Source organism: Lactuca sativa, chromosome 1, assembly GCF_002870075.4.
Source record: "Lactuca sativa cultivar Salinas chromosome 1, Lsat_Salinas_v11, whole genome shotgun sequence".
Taxonomy (NCBI): Eukaryota; Viridiplantae; Streptophyta; class Magnoliopsida; order Asterales; family Asteraceae; genus Lactuca; species Lactuca sativa.
Window position 1 is genome coordinate 146,199,558 of NC_056623.2, and position 17,382 is coordinate 146,216,939.

The window sequence follows — 17,382 nt, forward strand, 5'->3', positions numbered from 1 at the left end:
GATTTTCTCCCATTATAGATGCCTGGTTCAGAAAACTATGATCTTCCCAAATCTCTTGATGATGGTGTCCCTCAACATCATGCTTCACTTCCTCCACCTCCTCCAATTATTCTCCCTCACCCACAAGTTCTTGAAAAGTTTAAAGTCACTCAATCCCTATTGGCAAGCATAGTCTATGTGTGCTCACATCTTGGAGATAAAGTCACATATTGACAAGCCGGGAGAGTTGGGTGTCAAAGTCCCGTGAAAGTTGGATGTTCAATCACTTTCTTAGTAACATAGTGAGTCTCTTTGGGACTACTATGAGACGGACTATGACATGACCATTAATGATGTTACCTATTTGCTTGGTGTTGTGGAATCAGCAATGATTTGGAACACCAGTAAAGCAAATTTGATTAAAAGAACAACTTCACAAGTCTACATGGACATTGCCAATGGTAGCATTGGATATCTAGAAAAGGATTTCTCTTCCCAATGGAAAGGGATCGGCTATAGTCAACTCGGTTGACCAAATAGTAAAAAGAAAGGCAAATTATGAGATAGTCTCATGTACCATTACCAAAGGGTCCATGTGTTTTGTTGCCAAAGGAAGGGGCATTGGTTGCAAAGCTGCCCTATTCACCTGAAAGGTCATAAGGTTGATCAAGTCAAGAGGTTTGACTCTACTTCGGGTAAAGTCCACTGTCTAACTCTATTAAGTTCCTATTTGGAGATTCTTATTACATAATGTGAATGGGTCACATGCTGATGTTTTTAAGAATCAAAGAAAAGATAGGAAGCTTAAAGTAAGTATATGTTGATTCTGATTGCAAAGGTGGGTTTCGATCGCATGGTTCGGTAATCAGAATTTTGAGCTATTGCTTAAGAGTTATAATATATTGCTTATGAATAGATAACAACAAGGTTTTCATGTGGATTGTAAGGATAAGTTTTTCCGCAAAGTTTTAAAATAAAAGAAAAAAGGGTTTTAATTTTATTTATTTTAAAAAATATCCTTACAATGGCATCTGTGGAAAATTGTTGCTTATATGTTTCCAGTAATAGGAATATTGGAAAGTGGATTTGATTCTTTCATTTGTGGTAGTGTCTGAATTTACCAAATGAAGAAAGTTTTTCATCACCCAAGTTTCAATTGGATAGAAACTTGGAATCATACAAGTTGTATTGTATGATGAATGAGAATTTTCATCTTTGAAAATTAAGACTAATTCTTTGATCACATGTATATGTGAGTCAATTGAAGGACTAAGGAATTAGGTACACTGGGTGTGCGCTGGTCAAGGTCCACCACAAAGATTGACTTGTCATGATTTACTAAAGATTAGTAAATATGATTATACTTATGAGGTTAAGTATAATTCTGTAACATTGGAAAGGTTACAATGTATGACAAAACAAATGAGAAGAATCAAATTAGGCAGAAAGATAAAAGTTTCTCAAATCTGAAAGGATGGGAGAGTACTTTAGTATCATATTTCATGATCATCTTAATGATTATGAAACCATATCACAAATTCATACTCTAAGGACGTCTTAGTGCATTGTTATGGCTAAGAAGAGAGGTCATGAATTGTTGGATTGGTTAAAATCAAGAAGATGAGTCATACTTCGTTCCAAAACAATTCTTAGAGTCATACTCCAAGATTGTAACATTGAGTGACATAAGGGAAGATTTATTAACACTAGTCAAATGTAAGAGTAAAATGTTTTCTACTCTTGTACATTTGAGATTGGTAAGTTGTGATGTCTTGGATGAGACAAAGACCAACTAAGACCAATTGTGTGAAGTGTTAGTCTTGATAAGAATCCGCACTATCCCTTGAATATTTGTTTTATCAAGGAATGGTTCTTGACTGGGGAAACTTATATGTCAAGGGGACAGTGGGAGCCTTAAAGATCCTGAAAGAGTTTCAAGATTTAATCAAGAGTAAAACCTGTAATTTATCACTAGCACACGACTTAAGGTTTGCAACCTATCGTTTTAACATAATTCTTATTTCTGTACCTACTTCAAATAAGTTGAATTTGCATGTGAGTTATCAGAGTTCAACTTGGAAGCATTGGTGGGCCTTGTGCTACCAAGGTGACAAGAAACTAAGACTGAACAAGTTTAATCCATGTAAGGCTGAATTTGTCACTAACCTTATCTTGTGATTATGGTTTTGACAAATTCACATGGATAGGAACTCATACACTATAAAATCTAAGTGTCATAAGGTTTCTCTCTGACTCATGAAAATGATGGTGAGGAAACGCTTTCACTAAGTAGATTTTACGTAGATATCAATTGTGTTATTTGCATTTTCAAAAGTCGTTAGTGGAGCGGGTGTGGTTAACCGGCACACTAACATGGACTTGTGAGAAATGGCAAATGCCTAAGCAATTGAGACTACGATTACGGCATCCCTTTTCATAATCCTGAAAATTATTTAGACACACATGTGAGCTATCTAAGAAAGGGTGTATGAATCTAAATTTCAGAAGTCCAGCAGATTTCTGGAAATATGTCAGAGCTAGTGGGAGCATAAGTGTTATTCTGATAATCATCATGTTAGTGGGAGCATGATTATTACGTTTAGTGTTTCAAGTTAGCAATGTTAATTATAGAAAACAAAGTTTCAATTCGTGAAGTTGCAGGGGTTGAAAAGTTGTTTTGCTATAATTAAGGGAGAGGAAATTATACTTCGTTTCAATTCTAAAGCTTAGATTGAGATTTTAATCATCTTTAGTAAAGAATATATATATATATATATATATATATATATATATATATATATATATATATATATATATATATATATATGAATTTTATGTTGGAATGGTTCAACTTGAAGAAATTCAATATATATATTGCGTTTTCAAAATTCGATTATGATTACGGCATCCCTCTTCATAGTTAAATTTTGAAAACATGGCAAATAAAAAAATATTGTAGCAAAAGACTGGTCTAGTATCATGTCTTTATGTCAAACATCATGAATCGTGTCCCATATGCTTCGGATATAGGATCGATTGCATGTGCTATAATATTCATCTTTTCTAAATTTTCCAAATGCTTAAGGCATTGAGAAAGGAAAAGTATAGAACTAGATATGACTAAAGTGATTAAGCAATTGTCGAGGACAATCTGAGGTTCGCCAAAGATTGGTTGCTCAGGGAAAGTTGGAAGTATGATGTAAGTTGTCGGAAAGGACCATATTGACATATTCTGAAAAGAAGTAACTCTTGTTCGGAAGTGATAGTCAAAATGGGACTATGGAAATGTCTCCATAGGTGGAAGTTATTCAATCTATGTAAGATTAGAAAACCTTAATGCTAGAAGGATGTTCAAAGCAATGTACTTTGAATATGAGACTTCCGTTCCATAGAAGTTGACCTTCTTTGGAATACTCTGTAATGACTGGTGACAAGGTTTTGGTGACTTTGTGCATAATCATTACAAGAGGAACATTGCATAAAAGTTTAAAATCTAACAGTTTTTTTTTTGGTAAATGATAGAAATCGGGAATTCTCACATTTACAATAAGGATTTGGGATTGTGAAATGAGTATCATTGGAATCATGTTCAATTGATCTACATCACAATGTAAGGATCATAGACAAACATAGTGTGCATACTTGGAGTATGGCATAACTATTGTTTAGAAAAACAAAGTGTACATGCTAGGAGCATGGGACGACTATTGTTTTTATTCAAGTCTTAAGCTGATTGTTTGAAACATTATACAATGAATAATGTGTAATCAATATGGTGATAAATAAAAGGTGGTTCTATTTATATTCAAAAGGGTTCTGAGACCTTATTGGATTCGATTATTATTGTGTTTCACTTTGCATGTTTTGACTTCCAAAATAGCTAGGTTATTCTTTCCGAATGACTAAGTTATTTAAACACTCCACAGTCGTTCATATGTTGGAAGTAGGTATGAATCAAGACTGTCATGAATCGAGTTTGTAGATGGCTAAATGGGTTTAGTCATAGCAATGGTTGCTACAACATTCATGAGTGCTCATAAGTTATGAGTATTGGAATAAACCCACGCTCACTTGTATCCCTTCATGGAATTTATCTCGAGTGATCGTGAGACGGTAATATCATATAAATCTTCAAACCTAGAGATATAAGTTGTTACCTATGAGTTGGTTGTGCATTGATTGCACGTAAACGCATCAGTAACTTGATGTTATAAAACGTGTCTTTGTGTACAATTCAACAAGTAGTAGAACAAGCATATGAGTCGAAGTTTATCTGTTCCTTCTAGAAATAGAAGCGATATCTGGGCCCCTCGATGATTTTGTTGTGACCTATGTACCGGCCGGTCAGAACTAAATTGATGTGTTCGATTAAGTTCTTTGTCAAACAAATCGAAAATCGGGAAACAAACTGCTGGACAATAAGTACGACGTTGTTCCATGTATTTGTCCAGCTGATATCATGAGAACAGAGGAGTATATGATCACTTATCTAAAATGGCGCTTCATAGTTCAACAGAGTTTTCGAGAGCTACGATTGCTGGTTGGTTCCTGAAGTAACATACGCAAATATAGTTATTAGACTTATCCAAGTGGTAGTCTGTTGGATAAGGTGTCTAAGTCCATAACTTCTTTGGTACATACTTGACCCGACCCGGCATGGTCCATTTGGGTTGCACTTCACCCGAACTATTTATGGATAATTTTATGAGAGTTATACACATATGTTTATTAATATATTGTAAGTTATAATATATTAATATGAAGTTATTTAATTATTCTTAGTCGTAAATTAATTATGAATTAATTTAGAGATTAAAAGGAAGACTAATTAAATTGTGGGCTATTGTTTTATATGGTGTGGGCTAACACTCATTTGTTAATGGGCTAGGCTTATATGGAAGTCCATGGATGATCCATGGAGCTTTTAACCCATGGATCCTTAGTAAAGGGAAGGTCATGGGTTGTTAGGGTTTCACCCTAATCATGTACACTATATAAGCATGCTTATGTTGCATGAAATAGCCACTAGTGTCACTAGTGTGTGTGCTTGTGTGTGGCCGAAAATTACAAGTGTGTGTACTCTCTCAAAGTTTTCCAAGAGTTTGTGGTGATTTGTGATTCCATTTGAGGCATTCACACTATTGGTGCTTGGCCCTCAAACTCCTTAGGAATCAAGCTCATCATCAAAAGGTATGTAATCTCATCTAATTCTTTTATGTTTAAAAGTACCCCATGCCATGTTAGATAGGTTATGAACCTTGGAAAATTATTATTTTGCTTGTATTTAGACAAACATTGATCCAAGGTTTATTAGGGTTGCATGCACACTTAGGAAGTGTTAGATTGCTCAAAACCCAACAAAACTATATTCTGGTAATGATGGTCATACTTGGGAAAATTACACACTTTTACAAACAAACAACATAGAGAACATTTGGGGCTTGGTAGAAGGCTACTTTTAGTAGAAAATATAGGATTTTCAAGGAGATACAAACATTTACTACAAAAACTTTCAAACTTTTACATCAAACATTTACAAACACTTTTATACAAATAATGATAAAAAATACTTATGAACTCACCTGCTTTAATGCTGATCTATGGTTTCAAAATAACTTATATTCTCAGGTCAATAGTAAACATATACCGATGACCAGGTTTTGAGAAGACGGAGCTTCAAGACTCGTCTTTATTTTGATTATTCATTTTGGTGTCTTATAAACTATACACATAACACACTTGTATTAAATTATATTATTAGTGCAATGGATGGTGTTGTTTCTTGTTTACTATTATGCATCGTTGTGATACTATACACGACATCCTCCGCCCCAGAACATTTTCGTCGTTCTGGTTTTTGGGTGTGACATATGTCATCAATGAATACTATCACGAACTTTTCTAGGTAACGTCGGCACACCCGATTCATTAGCTCAATAAATGTCACAGGCGCATTTGTCAGATCGAAAGGAATTGCTACGAATTCATAGTGACCGTAGCGAGTTCAAAATGCGGTCTTGGGGATATCTTCTTCCCGGACCCATAGTTAGTGGTACCCGAATCTTAGATCTATATTGGAAAAGTAACTTGATCCATGTAGCTGGTCAAATAGGTCGTTGATCCGGGGAAGGAGTATCGGTTTTTTACGATGAGTTTGTTTAGCTCTTGGAAATCGATGCACATGCGGAACGATCCATCCTTCTTCTTTACGAATAATACCGGAGCTCCCCAGGGTGAGCAGCTTGGCCTTATGAACCCTTTGCCCAGTAATTCGCTCAGTTGACTTTAAAGTTCTTGCATCTCCGTAGGAGCTAGTCTGTATGGAGACTTGGCAATTGGAGTGGCTCTAGGTATCAAGTCGATTCTAAATTTGACTTGTCCTTCGGGGGCACTCTCAGGAGGTCTTCGGGAAATAAGTCGGGGAAGTTACATACCTCCGGGATGTTCTTAATGTTCTTTTCTCCTTCCTTCTTATCGATGATGTGGGCTAATAAGGCTTCGTTCTTCTTGTATAAACACTTATGTGCCTTGATACATGAGATGATGCGGAGGTTCGTGTCGGGTTTGTCACGTATATGACCAAGGTTTCGTTGTTTGGTAGGTGAAGGCGAACGACCTTCTCATAACATATAATGTTGGCATGGTGAGGGAAAAGATGGGTCATTGATACATGCAGGGTATTAGCATGGAGATATGATGGTTAATAGTACACTTGCATGGAGATATGATGGGTAATTGCATGGAGGTTTGTTAGGCAAAAGTGAGGTGTCAAGTTGCTAGGTCAAAGCTTGGTCTTCCCAACCTATCCATGATCCTTAAACCGAGGCTAGGGTTTTCGGTCATCAAGGCCAAGAACTAGGTTCTCGGTTCCAACCGAGAATCATGTTTTGCGAGGTTTTCGGTCTGAGGGAAGGGAAGTTTTCAGTTGCGAAGCTTCTAGGCTTTAAGGCATCTCGATGCAACATAAACACTCCTAATGCATATCTGAGATTTCTAACTCCTTGATTTATCTTAAAACATTCTTTATGCAATTGAAATTACAAGAATTTTTCGTCCTTCTCATTAAATTTTCAAATGTTTATTACAACAAGATTGCGATGTGGTTTTATATTATCTATAGATACACTTTGTTTGATCAAAACCATCCATGCCATGTTGGGCGATCCAAGCCCCTGAGCGTTCAAGAATTGCTTCTTTTGTTCAATTATTGAACTATTACAATTCACCCCTTGTACCTTTAATCAATTCTAATTATTCTCGAATGAGATTCAGATTAATAATTAATTGATTATAATTGATTTCTTATAAATTTATTAACCATATAAATTAACAAATCAATTATTTAACTAATGATCTCATATTAATTTATTAATCACATAAGAAATGAACTATTCCCATTTAATATATTAATTACATCATATATTAACAAATCATTTCTCTCTCTCTCTCTCTCACACACACACACTCTCTCTCTCCTAATGTCATTGCTATCTATTTTTGGTTATTAGGGCAACCCAAAAAGGATTTTGCTTCTATTTGCAAGTTTATACCAATTTAGTTATGTGCTTAGACACCTTAATCCAACAATCTCCCACTTGGGTAAGTCTATAATTACAATTGCAAGTATAACCAAACAACAAAGAGAGCTTTCCAAAGTAACCGTCGAACTCTTACCTAATCATACATTAGCCCTAAGATAAGTGATAAGCTATTCCTTCAATCTATAAGATATCGTTTGGATATGAGACATTGAATAGAATCGATCTCATTGTCCAAGATTCTGTTTCCCGATTTCCCGATTAATGACGGATGAATTATGTCGACTAATTGAATACATCAATTTAGTTCGGGCTTGGCCAATCACTTCAGATGTCAGCAACAAATCATTGAAGGGCCCAAAGATTTCTCTTTTTTAGTTAAGGCAAAAGGAACAAATAAAATTCGACTTATATACTTGTATCTTTTACTCACCAAATCATACATGACACTATGTTTTATGACATCATGTTACCGATGCGTTTTCGTAATGCAAATGCATAACTTATAAATTAGAACTTATATATGTTCGTTTGAAGAATAAAATATATTATTATCTAAAAATTACATGTGATTGAATCCATGAAGTAATTCTCTGAGCGAGGGTTTATCCAATACTCAAAATCTCAATTTTCTAAATAGTCATGAATATCATAGCAATCCTATTGCAATGCCCAGTCCCTATGAAAAATCTACAATTTATTCATGATGGTCTTAATTCACTACTTACATCCCAAAGTATGAGCAACTATGGAATTTTGAATAATCAATCATTCAGGAAGTAAAACATGCAAAGTAAAACACAATAATAAACCAATTGACTATGATATCATGCTTATTGAATATAAAATAATACTTATAATTTAATCACCATAACAATTACAAATTTATTCATTGTATAATGTTTTGAGTAATCAACTAACCACTTGAATTAAATAACATCAGTCATGCCATGTTACGAACATGCATACTATGCCTCTTAATGATCCTTCCTTTGTGAATAGATTGACTGGAAATTACTCCAATGATACACATTTCACAATTCCAAAATCTTATCACTAACCACGATGTAGTTGGAATCCAAACTTTACATGCATTGATCTCCTGTGATATTGAGATTCCAAAGTCTCGAAGGCTGAATCTTCGATGATACAGAATATTTCACTGGAACTTTTTTACTAGAAACAATTCCATGGTAATCAAGTTACAAATTCATGGTACACTACTTGAACACCTTTCTTGCATTAAAGTTTCCAACTCACATGTATATTTTACAAGCATCTCCCATTATTGAAACATTTCCATGTGACCAAGGATCATCATAATCCAGAATCATGCCATTATGGTCCCTCCTAAATAATATCATGCTTCTAACTATCCACAAGCAACCGGTCTTTGGTAAACCTTAGAATGTTCTTGACAGTCTGTTTAATAACTCTAGTCAATTAAAATTCTACTCCCTTTTCTAACAATGATCAGAGCATTTGAAAAATTAGAATAATCGAATTTTACAACATATGTAATCAATTCTATATCCTAAGCATATGGGATTCTATTCATTATGTCTCATATAAGGATTTGATATTTGTTCAATCTCTTGCTATAATACTCCCATATATCGAATGTCCTATGTTGAAACATTTCAACATGATATTCATATATGTATTTGACTAAGTCCTATTAAACTATATGATCTAAACCTTTAGATTCGAAATGAAGTATGAGTTCCCTATCCCTTAAGTCTACTATGGGGAAACAATTCCCAAACTTTTCAATTTGCAATTTGGAGACATTTTTCTCTATGAGCAATATTGTAAACATGCAATACCAACATAACAATTATGCTCCCACTAGTTGTGATATGTACCTATAAACCAACTAGACTTCTAGAAATCAATACTATTTGACTTCCTTACAAAAGCACAAATTTTTGTTACGTGACTCTTCGATAAGTCTCTAATTAGACCTCTTAAGCTTATGCACCTTAATTTGACATCATATGTGTGTATTTGAACCCTTTAAGGATGATATATATATATATATATATATATATATATATCTCCAAAGTTCAAACAATTTTGTGTCATTCCTCATAATTAGAAATATGAAGAGGGATGTTATAATCATATTGTGGTTTTGATAATGGATATAACACAACCAATATCGATATTGATCTTTATCATATCATATAATCTATCAACCAAAGTATTTCCTCATAATTATTCTCCTGAATTAGACCGAAAACTTTGCCCCTTAGATTTTATGTTGCATACGTTCCCATCCATGTGAATCTATCATTTCCAACCTACGGTTATAAGAAAAGGTTTAGGGTCAAACCAAATTCAAATTTAGCTTTCCATCATGGACTGAACTTCGCTATTCTAAATTTCTTTCCCTCTGGTAGCACAAGGGCCTACCAGTGCTTCTATGTTGTTAGCAGCTCATGCATATTGAACAATGTACTTTCACTGACCAACATGATTCTGATTTTTGCAGTTAAATGGAAAAACATAGAACTCATAAGCATTGTAAACTCAACTAGAAGTGTACAGAAATAAGAATGTGTCAATCAAACACGACAAGTTATCAACCTCAAGTTGCATGTTGGTGATAACTAAAAGGTTTGTTGCCGATTGACTCTTGAAACTCTCAAGATCAATATGAATCCCACTAACTTCTTGACATATGACTTATCTCTCAAGGAACATTCCTTGATGAGCTAAAATAAATATTCAAAGGTTCGTGTAGATTCTTGTCAAGAACACTTCAAATAATAGGTCTCAATTTATATTTTGTTTCTCGATTAATGAAAACACTACAACTCCAATTCTATATGCTATAGAGTAAGAAAACAATTTTACTTCACATATATCAAGGTGTTTTCAAACTACTTAGTTTGAAATGAGTTTCAAGATATGATTCATAGTTACTAGAGCTTGGCTCTACAACTTCATTTAGAATGAAGTATGACTCATCTCTTGATCAAAGTATTTCCAACAATATCTGATTCCTCTTCTTAGTCATACAAATGAACTAAGATGTTCTTCGAGGATCAATTGTAATATAATTCCATAATCACTAAGATGATCAAAAAACATGATATTATAGTACTTCTCCTTTCTTTTCAGACTGGAGAAACTTTTATCTTTCTTCCTAACAGATTCTTCTATTCGTTTTGTGACTCTTCGAATCTTTTTAATGTATTTAGAATTTTTGTTTAATCTTATAAAAAAACATATTTACTGAAGCATTAGTAAATCATGACGAATAGAGCTATCGTCTTTTGTGGTGGATCTGAATAGTCCACACCAACATGTACTAGATCCATTAGTCTTTCACTTGCCTCACATAAAGATGTGAACCATGAATTAGTCATAATTTTCCAATGAACAAGATTCATCATTAAATTCAAATTGTATGACTCCAAGTTTTTGTCCAACTGAAACTTGGTGGTGAGATTTCTTTTTACTTGGTTGATTATTACAGTAACACAAACGATATCATAAGAATCAAATCCACAATTAACATTTCCATTACTAGAAACACGATCAACATATTCATTTATTCCATTACAAGGAAATATAAACCAGATGAACCAAAACTTCATTTTATTGAAAAAGCAAATGTGAACTTGTCCTTACAATACATAGAGAGAAAACTATGTTTCTAGACATCTTTGAAAAGTAATAGCAATCTATTAAATTATCCTAACTCTTTAAAAGTAGGAACTTATAAAAAAATTGACCATCAAACCATGTGACAAAAGTCCATCTCTCACGATCAGATTTAGCTCACTCTGCTTAAGCTTTCTTCTTTCTCATAGATTCTGCAATTTCATCAAAATGCGATCATCACATCATGTATTACGAGTATATGAATAGGAACTTATAAAAAATTTTGAATTAGATAATGGATGTACCTGAAGTGGAGTCATACGAATTGACTTTACTATCTTTGAGATCCTTCAGGTACTTTGGGTACTTTCGCAACCAATGTCCCTTCAATTGGCAGTTGAAACACATGGACTCTTTTGGGTTAACACATGGAATGATTCCAGAACTAGCATTTCTCTTTACCATACGATCAAACGGTTTAATATTAGATGACCCTTTTTCGTTGGGAAGAGATATCTTTTATGGACCACTAATGTCACCATTTCCAATGTCCATGGAAACCTTGGAGTCAGACCCTATAAGAATCTCTGTTGTAGATGTTTTCTTAAGCATTTTTTCTTCAACAACCACCAACACATTAGTCAAATCAATCAAGGTCATGTCGAGGTTCCTAATATAAAATTTCTTAATAAACTGATCATATGACTTTGGAAGGGAGAAAAGAACCAAATCAACGGCTTGCTCCCTTTGGAAAACGACACCCATTCCATCCAACTTGTCAATGTATGATTTCATTTTTAGAACATACACACATACAGAGTTTCCATATTGATGTTTACATGCCAATAGGGATTGAGTAGTCTCATATCTTTCAACTTGAGGGAAAAGTGACGTTGGGAGAGTCGTCAGAGGACGAGGTGGAAGAGTTGAAGAAACATGATCTCCAATTATACAATTTCCTATGGAAGGGAAAACAATTTCACATTGACTTGAAATTAGAAGACTAACTCCAGAAGATTGAGGAAAACCATTTCCATTAGAATAAGGAAGACCATTTCTATCTTTAGAAGACATCTAAAAGTGGGAAAAGAAAGAATTCAAGTTAGTTTATTTTAATCTTTAATTATTAACCCAAAATTTAAATTAAGGCTATGATCCATATTTTCTATTCGAACTTTGAAGAGGGATGTTGTAATCAAACTCGAATCTATTTTAGGTAGGTAAGGTTTTTACCAATTTCAATCTTATGAAACTCCTAGATCTTTTGAGACTAATTGAATCAAATCAATGACATGTTTAATGACGTATTATGCTCTCCCTTTTGTGACTGGGATGTCGAGGATAATAAACGAGTTATGAATAACCATGCAAACCTTCTTGACCACATTGATGTTTTTTATTATCTCCAATCTGACGTACCAATTAACCACACATGCTCCATCAACAATGATAATTTATGATATGTACCATTATTTAACTTTATAGTCACAAATTAGTGTGCAAGTTAGCCACACACGCTCCACTAGCGACATATAAAGAATGATGTGTGTTTTCATCAATTAGCATATAATTTCACATTTTCTTCAAGTAACTAGAGATGGATTTTTACTAAAAAAGTAGTTATGTTACTTTATATCATTATACTTTTAATGAGATTTTGTCACATTAAACCTATTCGGCTAACGATCCTACATCATGCAAGGGAGCGGTGGGTGAAAATAAACACCCATTCAACCGTCATTTATAGGTCGCTTCCTTATACTTTTCTTATAGCATGAATTCGTGAATGAGGCCTACTATTGGTTGACTGACTTGGTCTATACATATAATACATTGAACATTTAATCATACATAGTATAAAGTGTATTTTAAAATTTTTCAAAATCCGAGGTTTAAATATTAATTATCTAAATTAAACTTTTAATCAATTAAAATTTAAACCAATTATGATTTAATCTCTATCTTTTAATTAAACAGTTAATTAAATTAATTTAAATCATTGAGGGATTAAATAATTATTTTATATTAAAAAATTAATAAAATAATTCAAATTTGATCCTAATCCTAACCTTTCTAATTTTCGAAATTCGGGTATGGGGATCCAATTTTAATTATTCAAATTTTAAAGCTTTTAAAACAGTAATTAAGGAAAATAGAAATCCCTAAAGGAATCCTAGCATTTTTAAAATAACGGGTGGAAGGTAGGGTTTCAAGAAACCCTAACTAAGTTGAAATTTCAAGGCTCTTGGGTTTAATTTTTATAAACCCTAAATTTTATACATTGACTATTATGCACAATCAATAGAAAACAATCTAGGCTCTGATACCAATGATGAGTTTTACATGTTATAAATCTATGCATGAGGCGGAAAAATACTTAACTCTTAGATTCACATGAAACCTATTTGGATCTGTATTTCTCTATTGATAGAAATAACCTATGAATATAAAAAACCCTAAGGTAACTCTATAATAATTAAAATTTACATAGAGTTGGGGTTTACATACCTCTTGATTATTATAGCAAATAATCACACCAATATCCATCTTGAAAACCTTAGAAAGTAAGCACCAAAAGGTTAGTGCCTCTAATGGGTTTGTAACAAAAACCCTAGAAACCCAATAATAAAGAAGAGAGAGAGGGGAGTGGGATATAAATTTCGTTCGTAATCTTGTAGGAACAGGTATGAACCAAAATAATGAGCCAAGGGGTCTGATTTATAGTTTAGGTAACTTGTAGGCAAAACTAGATTTGAATTAATTAAATGATAGATTTAATCTCAATTCAAATCCTTTTCCTTTTTGCATCCAAGATGCTTCCAGAAACCCTTAAAACCCCTCCAAAACCGTCCATGCCATGGAGGGTTCTAGAAAAAAAATTGGTTAACCTATTGAAGAATTACAATTCATCCATTACACCTTTAATTAATTACAATTAATCTTGAACTAATTTGATATTAGTAATTAATTAAATTCTAATTGATCTATCATTAATTTTTTAACCATATAAATTAATAAATTATCATATAACTATTGATCTCATATTAATTTATTAATCACATAACAAATTAACATATCAATTATCAATTCCCAAATAATATATTAATCACATAATATATTAACGAATCATTTTTCTCTCTCTCCTAATATCATTTCTACTTATTTCTAGTTATGAGGGAAACCCACAAAGAACTTTGCTTTTATTTGCAAGTTTATACCAATTTTGTTATGAGCTTAGACACCTTAATCCAACACATACCTCATACCAGGGGTCATCCATTCCCCGAAATTTCTCATTTCACATTTCACATACACACAAGTCATCCTGTGACATTATTATTTCTCACACTATTTCAACTTGGGAGTCGTAACTTCATTCCTATTCATACCATTTCACTCTATTTATTCTTCGAGTTTCTCCCTTTCTTTATCCTTTTCAATTAACATCACGAATATTATAAGATTTCAACATACTTTTGCCAAGCACCGCGTCATGGTAAATATCTGATCTTGTTGTGATCTATCATTATAATTGATCATATAGCAATCCGCTATCAATCTGCATCGTGGAAAACTCGTTCGTGTCATGGTAACTTTAAGTTTGTTACCTCCTTTACTCATTTTTCATAACCACGTCGTGGTCCAGTCACGTCATGGCCTCAATCTCACAACGTCGTGTTTTCTACAACTCCATTATAGCACTTTAGTTTATTACCACGTCGTGGTCACTCCCCGTCCGCATCGTGGTTCGCAAAGTACATTGCTACTTTGTCCAACTACCTCACATATCTGTAATCACCATACCGTGTGTTTTGTCATAAATTTTAAATTTGTCCACACTACATGGATCCCACAACATGCGCCGCAATGCCACCATATCACGAACTGTGATAACACCCACCATCATCTACGCCGTAACGTCTATCACAACGTTATTTATTGAAAGTTTATTTATATACATAATAACGCACATCAAAATTTGCACCAAACCACTCATGACAACATTCTCCATCACATGCATTGCAACAGGAATCATGACATGCCCCAAAACTTTCTTCACAAAGCTCCACAACATTGTATATAGCGAACTATATATACTCGTATAAGAAATCAAAATCTATTTAATCTTAACCTTGAAATTTCCGAATTACACTACGGTTAAGTATTTTAGTTGTTCATTATATGTTGCTACAAATTTGTATGACATAGATCTTTTATAGGTTTCATGTACCCTATTAATTGTTAATTGTTTTTCGCATTGTACAAATTTGTTTAATAATAAAACCCAATACACACACACACACACACACACACACACACACATATATATATATATATATATATATATATATATATATTACAGATCCATAATTGTTCAACACCTAACTAACATATATCTACCACACACAATTAAATAACATTCCACTTTACAGTTTACGTTTAGGCATTTATTACAAGAAGCTATTCACTTAAACAATAACTCTTATTCCAACTTGTAACGCCCAAGTTTTTATATCAGGTACACCCTAAAATATCAAATTTTCTAAATAAAAATTTTATGATAATTTGGTGTGCACTGGCACTCTGGCATACAAGAACTTATCACAATGATCGTATTAGCCACAAGTACATGATCGAGTTGGGTGTCACAATCAACTACCTACAAAACAACCACAAACAAACACCATAAGCCTCACGGATTAGTGAATAACAACTACAATAACATAAATCATATAATGACACAAATATCACACAATTCAATATCACAATTAAATTTTATCTACAATTATATTTATGGATCTTCTATAAAAGACCTAAAAAATTATCAAAGCAACTTTCCATGTAAACTTTGAACTGCTACTCAACAACAACCACAAAGATCATCATGTTAGATCGTAACACATTAACGAATGTCACTGTGTCAGCCCGTGACACATTGACGAATAACATCATGTTAGCCCGTGACATATCAACGAATAACTTCGTGTCAGCCTGTGACAAATCAATGAATAACATCATGTCAGCCCGTGACACGTCAACGAATTACACCATGTCAAACTGTGACACATCAGTAGCACTTATGTTTCATATAATCCACTTGCATGAATAAGCATACCATTATGTGGCACATATGTATATGTATAACACCACAACATCAGCAATATGATACCCAATCATTTACATTACAACATAAATCACATATTGTGACACATAGTTATCAAATACAACTGGTGTTAAAGTAGTGTTACTTACCTGGTTAGTTCGAAGACTAATTCCAACTTTAAACCTTGACCTCTACTACCTTCCAGTTTGTCACATGTCAATACCTAACAAAAAGTTATCAAGTTCGTCGAACCTGTCATAGGTCACAACTAATATCCTCCGTAACTATTTGTCACAAAATTCATTATATATGATAACACAGCTCCAATAGGCTTAACCTGTAAGCCATTACCTAAATCTACCACATCGGGTAACTCCAATAATTAGGGTTTACAACCCTCACCATCTCGATTAACTATCTTATCATAAGACTTATTTATAAACCATACGAATGGGTCCATAATAGCACCATATCACGAACACTCGTAACACAAAAATCTTTGCCGTGTGTCGCACTCTCCCGCTATTTTTCTCGGTGACTCACCACATACCACGTTGTGGTGAATCTCCTACCATGTCATGGGGATCAAATTGCCACATGTTGCTCTCTGATTGACATGTGTGTCGGTGACCCACTCATTTCCACATCATGGCCAGCATACCACTACGTCGTGGTGGTCAAGAGTTAACCGTTGACTTGACTTCCATTGAGTTTCTTAAAATAGCAACTTAATTTCATCTCAATCTCTAAACGGACATAACTTTCTCATATAAACTCTATTTTCGAAAAAAATTATATCCATGGAATCATCATCACATGAGTTATAACATTCATCAACTGTAACTTGCTAAATAGCAATAAACAATTGAAATAAATTTCATGCTCATATACATTCCTGTTTTATCACAAATTTACACCCCTTAGGTTTTGAAAAATAGGTATTACACTTCTCATCTAACCATACATACTCCATGTATACATACATGCTTTCTTAAATATTTCTAACATCTACCTATACATATTCTAAATATACATACATGTTATGTTACTTCATTTTAAACGAATAATTAGAATCTATCTCCATCTAATGACTTGAGTACATTCGGTTAGTGCCTCAAGATCCACATACATACACATATGGATAAACAT